The following is a 14,724-nucleotide window of genomic DNA, read 5'->3' on the forward strand; positions in this document are numbered from 1 at the left end:
AAGAGAAAAACAGTCAGGCTACTTGCTAGCAACATTACTCTTCCTCATAGGGCCTCTGGCCTTACAAGTATTGCAAAGGATGCCAGCACTAAACTGGGAAGAAAGAAGGGATTCCGTTGCATTCTGAATGCAAGGTTTGGAAGCATACTGTTCCAAAGTCATTGATGTTTTTGTTCCTATCTTGTGGCTTAAACATCACCTCACCCAAAGTCCAGGTTTCCTCTGGTTGAGTTGCAAGTGTTCCCTGTTCCTCTGGGAATCTAGTTGTATACTCAACTTGATATTAACTACAATCTCAATATATCCTCTGTCCTGAACCTCTCTTCCCTTGTCCCTTTCCTCATGCCTTTGGGTATTTCAAAGGAAGCCTTTCCTAATGTGGACTAAAATGTGCCCATAATCAAGATCTATTGCATTTAACAGTAGGTTCACTCTATGAGACTAGATAGATAGATAGAGATAGAAATATATGCATATAGATAAATAAAAAGAGAGAAAGAAAGAGAGAGAGAGAAAGGAAGAGAGGGGGGGAGGGAGGGGGAGAGAGAAGGAGAGAGAGAGGGAGAGGGAAGGAGGGAGAGAGGGAGGGGGAGAGAGAGGGAGAGAGGGAAGGAGGGAGGGAGGGAAAGTGGGAGGGTGGGAAGGAGAGAGCGAGGGAGAAGACATGGTGGCTAGAACAAAACTATGACAAACTCACTGTTGCATAACACTCCATAGCCAGTTCAACAAACATTTATTAGGTTGTTATCATAATCTCTCTGCTAGTTTCTGGGTATAAAAAGACAAAAACTTAGAAGTCCCCATCCTCCACTTGGAGCTATTATCATCTAGGGGTCTGCATGAAGTTGAAGATCATATAAAGACCATATATACAAAGTAGGGAATGATATATTCAAAGGACAAATCCATGCAAAATATTTTAGGATTATATAAGGAAGGAGAGAACACTTTTATCCAAAGGCATCAGGCAAAAAATGGCTGGAAGGAAAAATTGGATTCTAACAATGGGTTTGTAGTACATTTGAGGCATGAATTCTGTGAGGAATGCCGAGTTCCAAAACTTCATGTTATGTTTGGGGAATCATTTGTAATCCATTTGGATCATAGAATGTGGAAATATGAGGAATATTAAAAGGGAAAGTCTAAAGGTAGATTGGAGGCAAGTTATAAGGATCCTTAATGCCAGGGCAAGAATTTATCAATGTTGGAGTTGGAATTAGAGAACTTTGGATTTGTTGCAATAATTGTTGTGTAACCTTGGACAAATCAGGGGATTCAATTCCCTTATCTGTAAAATGGAAAGGATAAAGATCTTTGATATGTGTTCCAAGATCACTTCCATCTCATAAGGAAACTGAAGTACAAAGATTAAGAAAATTGCCCAAGGTAACATGGTCAATAAATGTCAGAGCCAAGATTCAAACAAATCTTCTGATTCCGGGTCTAGTACTCTTTCTGCCACCTCCTTTATTCTGACCTTATTTTTCACCCAAGCAAAGAATTCCAAAACCAACATATTTCTAGAGAAGAAGAGACCTCAGGGACCAACTAAACCAATCTACACCCCCAAAAAAACTCCATAGTATGACATCTATGATAAATGGTCATTAGTGACTTCCAATAAGGAGAAATTCAAGCTTTCCTCAGCAGCCCATTCCACTGATAAGACTTCTATAATCATTAGTATGTGTTTTAAGTTTGCCTCTTTGTATTTTCCATGTAATACACTTGATTCTGTTCTCTGGGGTCAAAAAGCCAAGTAATCCATTTTACAAGTAACAAATATTCAAATACTTGTAGGTGCCTGCCTTCCCTACTGAGTTTTTTCTTCTTTAGACTAAGCATTCTCTGTTCATTTAACAGATTTAGGGTGCAGGTTTTCCTGATCTGCATGCTCTCCGGTTTATTGATATCCTTAAATCCAAGGTGCCTAGAACTGAAAACAATCTTCCATAGATGGTCTGATAAAGACAGAGTCCATTGGAACTATCACTTTCTTATTACTGGAACTAATACCTCTTTTTTATTGTTGTTGAGTCATTTCAGTCAAATCTAACTTCATTAATGGTTCAATTTGGGGTTTTCTATTTTTTTTTTTTTAATTTAATAGCCTTTTATTTACAGGATATATACATGGGTAACTTTACAGCATTAACAATTGCCAAACCTCTTGTTCCAATTTTTCACCTCTTACCCCCCCACCCCCTCCCCTAAATGGCAGGATGACCAGTAGATGTTAAATATATTAAAATATAACTTAGATACATAATAAGTATACATGACCAAAACATTATTTTGCTGTACAAAAAGAATCAGACTCTGAATTATTGTACAATTAGCTTGTGAAGGAAATCAAAAATGCAGGTGTGCATAAATATAGGGATTGGGAATTCAATGTAATGGTTTTTAGTCATCTCCCAGAGTTCTTTTTCTGGGTATAGCTAGTTCAGTTCATTACTGCTCCATTAGAAATGATTTGGTTGATCTCGTTGCTGAGGATGGCCTGATCCATCAGAACTGGTCATCATCTAGTATTGTTGTTGAAGTATATAATGATCTCCTGGTCCTGCTCATTTCACTCAGCATCAGTTCGTGTAAGTCTCTCCAGGCCTTTCTGAAATCATCCTGTTGGTCATTTCTTACAGAACAGTAATATTCCATAATTTTCATATACCACAATTTATTCAGCCATTCTCCAACTGATGGACATCCATTCAGTTTCCAGTTTCTAGCCACTACAAAAAGGGCTGCCACAAACATTCGTGCACATACAGGTCCCTTTCCCTTCTTTATAATCTCTTTGGGATATAATCCCAGTAGTAACACTGCTGGATCAAAGGGTATGCACAGTTTGATAACTTTTTGAGCATAGTTCCAAACTACTCTCCAAAATGGTTGGATTCGTTCACAACTCCACCAACAATGAATCAATGTCCCAAGTTTTCCCACATCCCCTCCAACAATCATCATTATTTTTTCCTGTCATTTTAGCCAATCTGACAGGTGTGTAGTGGTATCTTAGAGTTGTCTTAATTTGCATTTCTCTGATTAATAATGACTTGGAGCATCTTTTCATATGACTAGAAATAGTTTCAATTTCTTCATCTGAGAATTGTCTGTTCATATCCTTTGACCATTTTTCAATTGGAGAATGGCTTGATTTTTTATAAATTAGAGTTAATTCTCTATATATTTTGGAAATGAGGCCTTTATCAGAACCTTTGACTGTAAAAATATTTTCCCAGTTTATTGCTTCCCTTCTAATCTTGTCTGCATTAGATTTGTTTGTACAAAAACTTTTCAGTTTGGTATAATCAAAATTTTCTATTTTGTGGTCAGTAATGATCTCTAGTTCTGCTTTGGTCATAAAGACCTTCAATTTGGGGTTTTCTAGGCAAAGATATTGGAGTGGCTTGTCATTTCCTTCTTCAGCTCATTTTACATATGAGAAAACTGAAGCAAAGAGAGTGAACCGACTTGCCCAAGGTCACATAATTGATAACTGTCTGAAGCCAGATTTAAATTTGAGAAGATGACTCTTCCTTAATCTAAGATCAGTATTCTATTCATAGCACTACCTAGCTGCCCCATGTTTCTCTATAAAGTATTCCAATATTATATTCATTTTTTTGCTTACCACATCTTATTGCAGATCATATTGAGCTTACTGTCCAATAAAACACCCACTTTTTTCTTCAGGGAATTGTTACCTCATACTTTGTCCCCCATCACATACTTTTATAGTTGACATGACTTTACACTTATTCCTATGGGATTTCATCTGATTAGACTCTGCCTAATGTCTATCAAGATCTTTTCTGCATCCCAATTCTGTCTCCCAAAGTATTAGTTATCCCTCTCAGCTTTGCATCATCTGCAAATTCGGTAAGCATTTTATCAATATCCCTATGTAAATCATAGATAAGAATGTGAAAGAGCATATGGCCAATTATAGATCCCTGAAGTACTCTACTGCAGACCTCCTGCCAAATCACATTGAACCATTAATGATTCCTGAGTCTGGACATTTAAGTAATTCAAAATTCATTTGATTGTGTTAGACAAGAAAGATACCAAAGTGGTCATCTTGTCTAACTCATACCTGAAAAAAAAAGCCATATCTATAGAATACCCAGTGAGTGGTCATTTAGTTCAGTGGTTCCCAATCTTTTGTTCTCACTATCCCTTTATATTATTAAAAACTATTGTGGATCCAAAGGATTTTTGTTTATGTGGGTTATAGCTATAGATATTTTCCATATTAGAACTAAAAACTAATTTTGAATTGTAAACCCTCTGAAAGGGTTTCAGAGACCCTCAAGATTCTCTGGTCCATACTTTAAGAGCTACTTATTTAATTTACACTGTGATCCCTTCAGTGAAAAGTAAATCACTATCTCCTAAGGCAGCCTATTCTCCCTTGTTGCAGCTGTAATCTTTAAGGAGAATTTTAGAAAAATGCAGATTAAAATCCTACCTCTGACATACACTAGCTGACTAGTATGACTAGCTGACACATACTAAGTGACTAGATAACTGATTTAACCTTTTTGACTCTAAGACTCAAAGTTGTAGATTATATGTCTACTACTAATTAGAGGATTTTCCTTAAGCAAAGATTCCTAATGTCAGTGAAACAGCCTTTCCCCCTCTTTGCATGGATCCCACATCTGCCTTTCTACTTCTGCCCATTCTCTTGGTTCTGCCCTCTGGATCTAATCAGGACAAATCTAATCCCTCTTTCATTTCATAGCCTTTCAAATAAACTAGAACATCTTCAATATGGATTCCCTTTTCCAAATTTGACATCTTCTGCTCTTTCATTTGAACTTGTGTCTCCAGTCCCCTTACTGTCCTGGCTGCCCTTTCCTAGATCTGTTCCAATTTGTTGTTATTTAGTCATGGCTGACTCTGTGACACCATTTAAGGTTTCCTTGACAAAGATTCTGAAGTAATTTGTCATTGTCTTCTCCAGTTCATTTAACAGATGAGGAAACTGAGGCAAACTAGGTTAAATGACTTGCCCAGGGTCACATATCTAAGGGCAGATTTGAACTCAGGTCCTTCTGATTCCAGGGCCAGCTTCTCTATCTACTGTGTCAGCTAGCTACTCTTGTACTACCCAGTTCCAATTTGCTATAGTGTTATGTACACAGTAAATACTTAATAAATCTTTTTTGGATTGAATTTTCCAATTTATTTTAGTTCTTTTTTTAAACAAAATAAAGGATAGGAATTGCTACATTTGACTGCTATATACCATTTCCCCCTTTCAGTTTTCACTGAGGTCTTTAACAGGTCCTATGAGATCATTCCCACAGTTCTACGTGCTGCCACTCCCAAAGCAGTCAGTCACCTGTGTGATAACTCCAGGATGACAAGATAAAACAGTTATTCTGTGTCTAGTTTTTATAAATAGAATTTTTCCCTAGGGGCAAACTTCACCACCATTGAAAATTTGTCATGGTTACAAAGTAGCTTTGATTTCACAAAAATAAGAGAACTTTTTTCCTGGAGCTCAAGTGGGAAATAGTGTTTTGTTTTCTACCGATTAGCCAGACATGAACCACAGGTTCAGTGTCAAGGAAACAAAGCCTCCTTCTTGACTTTCTCTCCCATCCCCCCTCAAGACAACTACCTCCTTAATACTTTGCAATTTATGCGGGGAAGGGGGGGACTTCCACATTAGGGAGATGAGATCTGATTAAAACAAAACACTTTTGTCATTGCAGGAAGGAGACTAAGCAGATGACTGGACAAAATATTAGCTTTTTCAGAGTCCTTTGTTTCATGCTTCATCTAGCTTTATGGTTTCCTAGGTTTACACATAGATATTTCTGCTCCATTATATCTTGCTCAATGAAAATAAATGAATACAATTAAGAAAATGACCTGTCCAAAGTCCAGGACTTTGCTGGAATTTGTACTACGAGAGCCTAGATCCATCATCATCTATTTTTCCTCCTTCTCTCAGCCAAACTCCTAGGAAAAACATTCAGTCTTCTTCCACTTCCTCTTCTTTCCTCAGTCCTGTGCAGAATGTCAAGTCTCATCACTCAACAGAAATTTCTCCCTCCAAAATGAATTGTCAAATCTAATGGTCTTTTCTCCATCATCATCTTTCTTTATCTCCCTGTGGTACTGACTCTATTGACCACTTTGTCCTCCTGGATGCTCTTTTCTGGGTCTGTAGAAACACTCACTTTCCATTAGGAGTTTCAGTGGAAAGATCACAAAGGAATGGATCATTCTTCTCCAAGTAAAGGCCAGAAGACTCCTGAGTCACAATTGTGATAACTAAGCAAGATGAGTATATTATGGAAATGGATATTTTGAACTCTTAAAGAGTTGGTGTCTGTTCATACTCATGGAAAGCTTTATGCTAATTATGGATAGGGCCAAAGGGAACTTTTGGAGTTGCCTAATTCATACTGTGTAGTTAATACCAAACAATACTGAATCAGAAAAAAGGAGAAAAGATTTCTTCATTCATGGTAGAAATAAAGGAGGCTAGAATATTTTGCTATACCAACCTCCCCTTACAAAAATATATAAGATCTGTAAGGAACACAAGTGTTACATAAAGGCCAACCATTGATTATAGGGAGCTGAATAAAGTCACACCAATCAGAACTGTCATTCCTAAACTCATAAATTTAGTGTAATCTAAGTAACAAGGCTCTGGATGGAGTTCTTAATCAATATCTTTTCCTCCATTCCAATGGTTGAGACTAGTCAAAAGTTCCTAGGAAGGAATTCGTTTTACTTTCAGTGTCCTTCAGGGCTTTTTGAAATCTCTATTTTATTGCCACAATCTGGTGGGTGAAAGCCACATATATGTATATATGCATATGTGTGTGTATTTATATGTGTGCGTGTGTGTATACACTAGCTAAATTTATCATCTTTACTTAATGATTAAAAATTAGACAATGTCATCTGATAGAAAGAATATCCAATTTAGAATTAGGCAATCTGGTTTCTGTTTTGATTGGGTAAACACTAAAATACAATGCTAGATAACAAATTAATATAGTCATATAGAAAAAAAAGATAAGAGGTTGGAAATAGAAGATTGACTACTCTCTAAGGATCATAGATAATCTGGGTATCACCAATTCTTCCATTCAGCTAAAATGAACTTGAGATTTGCTCAGAATTTAAAAGATCAAACACCAGTTGTTAACAAACCCTGAGTGATTAATATCAGATCTCCTTGAAATACCCAACAAAATGTAAAATTTTTTTCAAAGGTTCTCTGTATTACTGGATTTCTCAGTCATATTCAGTATCTGAATAGTTATAAAAAGGCACAGTCTCTTAAAGTTAGACACAATCTTTGGAATCCTAGCATCATTTTAATACATATTCGGGTAACATTTAACTGTAGCTTTCTATTCAATCTAAAGCCTAGATTTAGAATAATCTGTCTGTAGTATAGCTATGCACTACTGCAATGAATACAAGCCTTTCCTTGGGATTGTAACAGAGCACTTTAGCCGCTATGGTCTGAAGTCTAGATAGGTTAGATTTTACTCTTCCCCCAGAGATCTCTGGTACCCTAATGAGAATTAGGGGGATGAGGAGGGAAGGGAATCTAGATTCTCTACAAATGGTTCCAACCCCCCCTAATGATATTTCCTTGCTGTAGAGGTTGGTCCCATGGACCCCAGTTCCATTTAGCTACTAACAGTCAGTTTAGCTTTGACACAGAAATATTTACATCAGAAGGCAAAATCATAAATATACAAATTTACTCCGCCCAATTTATGTGAAGTATACTCCTGTTCAACTCAGACTCTGGGGAACAGAAGAAAACTAGGTTCATAACAGCTTAACTGAGTTCCCACAGCTCACAGTCCTAGTTCCAAGTCCAAAACCCTTGTTGGGCTTGAGTCCCAAGCACATTGTCTTCTCAGGGTTTCCATGCTGAGACAGCTGGCAGCACTCCTTCAGTCCCTTGAGAATCATATCTAAATACTGGAACTGAGGAGAACAAACAACCCAGAACAGAGATAGTCCCAGGCCCATTTCTCAGAGAAGGAGTAAATGAGAGGGAACAGGAAATAGAAAAGCCTCTTTCTTGTATATTCACTTCTTTGTATGTGAACTGGGATTTTCATCCACTGGACACAGCTACAGGAATGAACAGCTGTGAATGGTCTGGACAATTTTAAAAATACAGATAGTCAATCAAAGTTAGTGATCCTCACCCATGTGATAGGGGACACAGAGGCCTCTACTTTAAGCAATCTGGACTTGCTCCAAATGCCCCTCAGAGATGCTTACAAGTCAGGTAAACTGGACATGCTCAAACCAGGTTACAGGATCATAAAAAAGTCACAACTTCCATCTGCTTCAAATGGGATTTATAATAGCAGGGTTGTTGTGAGAACCAAAAATAATCATTTGTAAAGCATTTTAGCATAATATCTGGCTAAATGGGTACTTAATACCCATCATAGATTTGATGTAAGTCTAACTTAATTCTAGAAGGGCCCTTAGAGGTCACCAAATCCAGTCCCCTCATTCTATAGATAAGGAATCTGACTAAGTTGCCTAAAGTTACACTGCTAGTTATTGGCAGAGCCAGGATTCAAATTCAGGTCTTTGAACTACAAATCCAATGTTTTTTTCTACATTTCCACACTGATTTCTAGGATGTTTCTTAAACTAAGCACTGCATATGTTGAGTATGCACCTGCTAGATGAAAGTTGCTGTAGGGATGCTGAAATCAAGCAAGATTGCCTAGAAAAGAAAGAGAAATACAAAGATTATTGTGGAATGTTTCTCCAGAGAGCATTTCCCCAAATGGATTTTAAAACATAAAAAGTCGAAGCAAGTACATTTTACCCCCAAGGAATTTCATTCATGTTCATTCAAGGGTCATTTCATTCATGTTCAGACAAAGTAAATAAGACAGCAGTTTTGCAATAGAGAAAATATTTTGTCACCAGAATTAACAAGGTTGTAAGTTTTTACATATAAGTTTTATATCCTAATATAAACAATCAGCTAAATGTCCTGAATTGTTCAACAACTAATTTGGTCAAAAAATAAATTAACTAAGAAATTAGTCTGGAACTAGCAATGCCTATATGGTGATTTGCTAATAAATATCCCTAAAAGATGGTAATAGGAAAGCTATTCTGTTCTGGTTTTTGCATAATTAACATTAGCATTGTTGCTGTAAGAATACAAGCATCTTTTGATGGCTGCAATAGTACAAAAATTGTCTTATTACCTCTTTTGTGGCAGGCAACCTTTGCTGAGTATCCCCCTCCTCCTGTCTAATATCCCTCTCCTTTTCTAAGTACTTCCATGTTCAATTCTAGAAAACTCCATGTTCTGTTCCTGAGTAGTCAGAACCTCTGTGAGCACACTCTTACATCTCCTGCCAGTGACTTAAGAGATGGGAAATGAGCTGTGTGCACTTATATGAAGTCAACCCCTTCTTTTAAAAGTCATGACTTTCCACAAGCTCTTTGAGTTTCACTGATGTGGAGGAGTAGAATGATCCTCTAAGTATCTCATGTTAAGCTTGGAGCCTTGTCTTGTGAGAAATAAAAAGTGTTATAATAAAAGCCTCTTACTGTCCCCACCAGTATCCTGTCTCAATCTTTTGTGAAACTCTCCTCTAAGTCATTCAAAGTCTCTAGTGACTACTATGTAGCAGGGACTGTCCTTCCCTTGAATGAATGGGGCCACTGAACTAAACAATTGTTCTTTTGTTAGGCTTCTTCATATCACCTTTCATTAATTATTTTCCTTTAAATTCACCTGTATGAAGTATCACATACTACATAAAATTCTTTTGAAAGAAATATTTTTGCAGCCTTATATTTCTTATTTCAAGAATCCTAGATTTCTTCAGGACTGGTACTCCCTCTACTGATCTAAATCATAATCCCTCCATGACTTAGTAGAGCATTCATTTTGTGAGTTGCTAAAGAAAAAAAAAAAAGTTCATCATGGAGTATACAGGCCTTGCATGATAAGCCTCTCTAAGCAGCTTAGTTTGGCTTATTTCTGTAAACAGATGGATGCTCTACCTGTAGGTCTATTCTTGAAGGTTTTTCAATTTAACAAGCCCTGACCTCAACTTGTTCCAGTAGAACAGCCATCAAGAATCCTGGCTCATTTCCATATTATCCTGAGACCTCAGAAGAAGAAAAGCATCAAAGCAAAACAAAAAAATGTTTTTGAATTAAGAATACTTAATCCTCTCTATCATTTAAAATGTAGCTCATCAGATAAGCTATATCATATAGTGGGTAGATCAGGAGGACCTGAGTTCAAATTTGATCTCAGATACTTAATAGCTATGGGACTCTGGGCAAGTCACTTAGCCCCAATTGCCTCCAAATAAATAAATATAAAATAGAATGCAGTTTTTTTCAAAGACTGGTACATTAAAACTATTACATTTGGCATTTGCCACCATCACCACCTCCAGAATGCTGGGGCTTCACAATGGAAGAAGGACAAGGGCCTCATTATCCAAAGCTGAAAAGAACTAACTTTTATTATAGTTTTCCTGTTAGATTCCTTTAATTAGCTTATAAAGCTTTTCTTCTATGAAGAACTCCTTATTATTGACTTTACATTATTCATGCTTATTCTGGCTTCTCTTAATAGCATAGGATTTATTCATAAAATTTTTTCTGTATGATCCATCTACCTTTGTGGCTAACTCACTTAATTTGACAATGAATGTAGTGGAAACTGAAACAGTACTAGAGTTGGTCCTCAAAGAGATACAGAGAAGCACCAAAAATTAAAGTTGAAGGGAATTTTAAAAACATCTTGTCCAATCTCCTTCCATTTTCCATATGTAGAAACTGAAGCTCAGAAAAAATTAAGTGATTTGCTTAAGTTTATTAAAGCATTTAATGTTAAAAGCTAGTTGTCCTGTTTCCCAATCCAGTTCTTAAACCACTACAGTATAGCAGCAGTATACATAGGGCTAGGCTAAGGAGGAAAAGTTTTTGAAAGGGAAATTTGTTTTTAGTAAGCAATTTCCTAGAGTATAATCCTCCATTACCACAGTATCTGTCTTTGGCCCAGATTTGTTGTAGGAATGCTGCTTCTTTTATCCCCTTGGTTCCCTATCTCAATGGCAAATGGGAAAACTGAGTCCTAAGAAAGTTGTGACTCACCCAAAATCACACAGGTGGGAAATGGTAGAGCCAATATTTGAATTCAGTTCAAATGTTGTTACAAACTAAAACTCCCTATCTATAATTATCTGCCTTACTAAGCCTCATATTTTCCCTTAGTCCTTAGAACTTGGGTCATCCCCACTCAGTAATTTACGCAAATGCACTGCAATAAAGATCTCTCTCATTAGATTTCCTCTCAATAGCAAAACAATCAATTTTGCAACAATAGGAAGCAGGAAAGATTCAATGATAGTTTTATGTTTAAAAAATTAATCAACTGTGATGGACTTGGATTTTCTCAACAATGGGATGTGCAGGAAGCATACTCAGGCTGATAAAGAGAGTGCTTATTTATGACTTGGGAGCAGATTGATGGATTCCTGGATATATTAGAACGTATTCCCCCTGGTTCTTCGCCTTTTGAAGGCGAAACAGGAGTTTTTACTCCTTTTATAGGTGAAAAATCCCCATCAATGTGTGGGGAAGAGACATTTTACAACAATTAGGATTAAAAATGAGTACCTCAGTTTTTTAGGCAGGGCTGCTGTTGAAGACCTGCCAACACTTTCACCTGTTTCTATCCAGTGGAAAACTGATACAGCAGTGTGGACAGAACAGTGGCCCATAGATAGCAATAAAATTCAGGCCTTATTAGATATAGTACAAGAGCAACTTGACCAAGGACACTTACAACCTTCTTTAAGTCCTTGGAATTCACCAATATTTGTTGTAAGAAAGAAATCTGGAAAATGGAGGTTGTTGACTGATTTAAGAAAGGTAAATGAACAGATGGAAACTATGGGAACTCTTCAGCCTGGGCTTCTATCTCCTACTCAGTTGCCTAGAGAATGGCCTCTTTGGGTTATAGACATTAAGGATTGTTTCTATTCTATCCCTCTAGATAAGGAGGATATGAAAAGATTTGCCTTTTTAGTGCCCAGCATTAATTTAGCTGAGCCTTCTAAAAGATATGAATGGACATTTTTGCCATAGGGAATGAAAAATAGCCCCATTATGTGTCAAATGTATGTTGCTGCTGTTCTTGCTTCAATAAGAAAAGCATTTCCAAAAGTTATGCTATTACATTATATGGATGGTATATTGGGATGTACACCTGAGGAACAAATGTTAGAAGCATGTCTACAAAAGACCATAGGAACACTAAGGAATTACAAATTGTACATAGCTCCAGAAAAAATTCAAAGACATGCTCCTTTTCAATATTTAGGATATGAAGTATACCCTAAAGTGCTTACAGTACAAAAATTGTCCTTAAGAACAGAGAAGCTAAATACCTTAAATGATTTTCAGTAATTGATAGGAGATATCCAATGAATGCAACCAGTATTAGGCCTAACTACGTATCAATTGCAACCGTTATATGATATTTTAAGGGGAGATAGTGCTTTAAATTCACCACGCCAGCTTACAAAAGAAGCTCAAGAGGCTTTGAGAAAAGTTGAACTGGCTTTATCCAATGTGGTTGAAAGAGTAACTCAAAAACTCTTGGAAATATCAGTTTTTGCCACACAAGAGGTACCCACAGCAGTCCTTCATCAAGGAGATAGTGTGATAGAGTAGGTGAACCTCCCAGCATAACCAGAACAAAGCCTTACTCCCTACCCAGTGCTTGTGGCTAGAATTTTATTAAAGGCCATTAAGGGAGCAGTACAATTATCTGGGATAAGACCAGACAAGATATACACCTTTTATACTAATGCACAAATTAATGTATGCTGTGAAACCATCCCAAAGTGGCAAATTTTATTAACCATGACTCCAAATTTTACACACGTATCTCCATTAAAGATAACCAGACTATTACATAATTGGCAATGGATTCTTGAAGAAAAGGTTTCTAAAGTTCATCTTAAAGGAACAACTATCTTTACAGATGCATCCAAACATAATATTTGCACTGTATACTCTCATAATTTAACTATGAAGAGAGTAGTCAGAACTCCTTTTTAGTCCACTCAGCAGAATGAATTGTATGCAATTATTCTAGCTCTTACTTATTATCCAGGAGACATAAATATAATATCTGATTCGGCCTATTTAGTAGGTGTGGTACAAAGAATTGCCACAGCTGGAATAAAATTTGTAACCTCTAATATATTTTTAAGAAACTTCAAGAGCAAGTGAGAAAGCATCCAGGTAAGATTTATATCTTGCATGTCCACTCTCATAGTGGACTTCCAGGTCCTATTTTTGATAGTAATTCAAAGGCAGATAGCTTTCTAACCATGCTGGCCAATACTCCTTTATTTCAAGAAACCCAAGAATCTTATTGTAAATATCATCAGGCTGCTCAAGCTTTACATTTACAATTTGGAATAACAAGAGAGGAAGCTAGGAGCATAATAAAAGCCTGTACAGCTTGCCTTTCTTTCCATGCTCCTACACTGCCTCTAGGGAAGAACCCTCATGGTATGAGACCCAATGAAATTTGGCAAATGGATGTGACCCATTATAATTCTTTTGGTTGTCTGTCTTTTATCCATATTGTGGTAGACACTTTTTCGGGATTCACTTTTGCAATACCAGCAGCAAAAGAGACAGCCCGAGTGGTCACTGAATTCCTTATACAAGCATTTGCAGTTATGGGTGTGCCACAAGCAATAAAAACAGATAATAGACCTGCATACATCTAAATATTTTGTATACTTTTTTGCACAGTATAAGATTTTACACACCACTGGCATACCTTTTAATCCTCAAGGACAGGCAAAATAGTAGAGAGGAGAAACAGAGACATTAAGATGCTCCTCCAAAAACAAAAGAACAGGGGAGCCACAGATAACCCTAGAGAACTTCTAAATCTAGCTCTTTATACTATTAACTTCTTGATTTTTGACAAAGATGCACTGGCCCTGGCAGATAGGTTCTGTAACCCATCAGAAGGGCAGTGTCCAGTGCAAGCAGCTCCACTATCTTTAGATAATCTCCAGGTGATTTGGAGAGACCCAAAAAGTGGTGAATGGAAGGGACCAGATAAGTTGACTGCTTGGGGTAAAGGTTTGCTTCTATCTCCACAGATGGAGAAGGAATCAGATGGGTGCCAACGAGCCATATTCGCCTTGTCCATTGGAGAGAGATGGAGCAGACCCTTGAAATGAAGGAGAAGACCCAAGAAACATCGAGCGGTTCTGCTGCTGACTGGGCCCACCACTGAAAGAGCATGACAGTTATGGTGTTTAACTCATGGACATCAAAAATTGTAGGACTTCAAAACCCTCAGGAATCATTGGATTCTCTGAGACATGATAACACTGTTGTAGGACTTCAAAACCCTCAGAAAGCATTGGATTTTCTGAGAAATGATAAGACTGTTGCAGGACTTCAAAATCTGCAGGAATCATTGGATTCCCTAACACATAAAAAGACTGTTGCAGGACTTCAAAAACTGGTGGGGATCATTGGATTCTCTGACACGTGAAGCAATGGACAATAGATGGCTTTTGGACTATTTCTTGGCTGCTGAAGAAGGTGTATGTGTGACTGTTGTTTACATACCCTCCTTCTAGGACTTCTGGAAATCTCTTACAATACCTTATTGAT

Source organism: Sarcophilus harrisii, chromosome 2 (genome assembly GCF_902635505.1).
Source record: "Sarcophilus harrisii chromosome 2, mSarHar1.11, whole genome shotgun sequence".
In the NCBI taxonomy this organism is placed as follows: domain Eukaryota; kingdom Metazoa; phylum Chordata; class Mammalia; order Dasyuromorphia; family Dasyuridae; genus Sarcophilus; species Sarcophilus harrisii.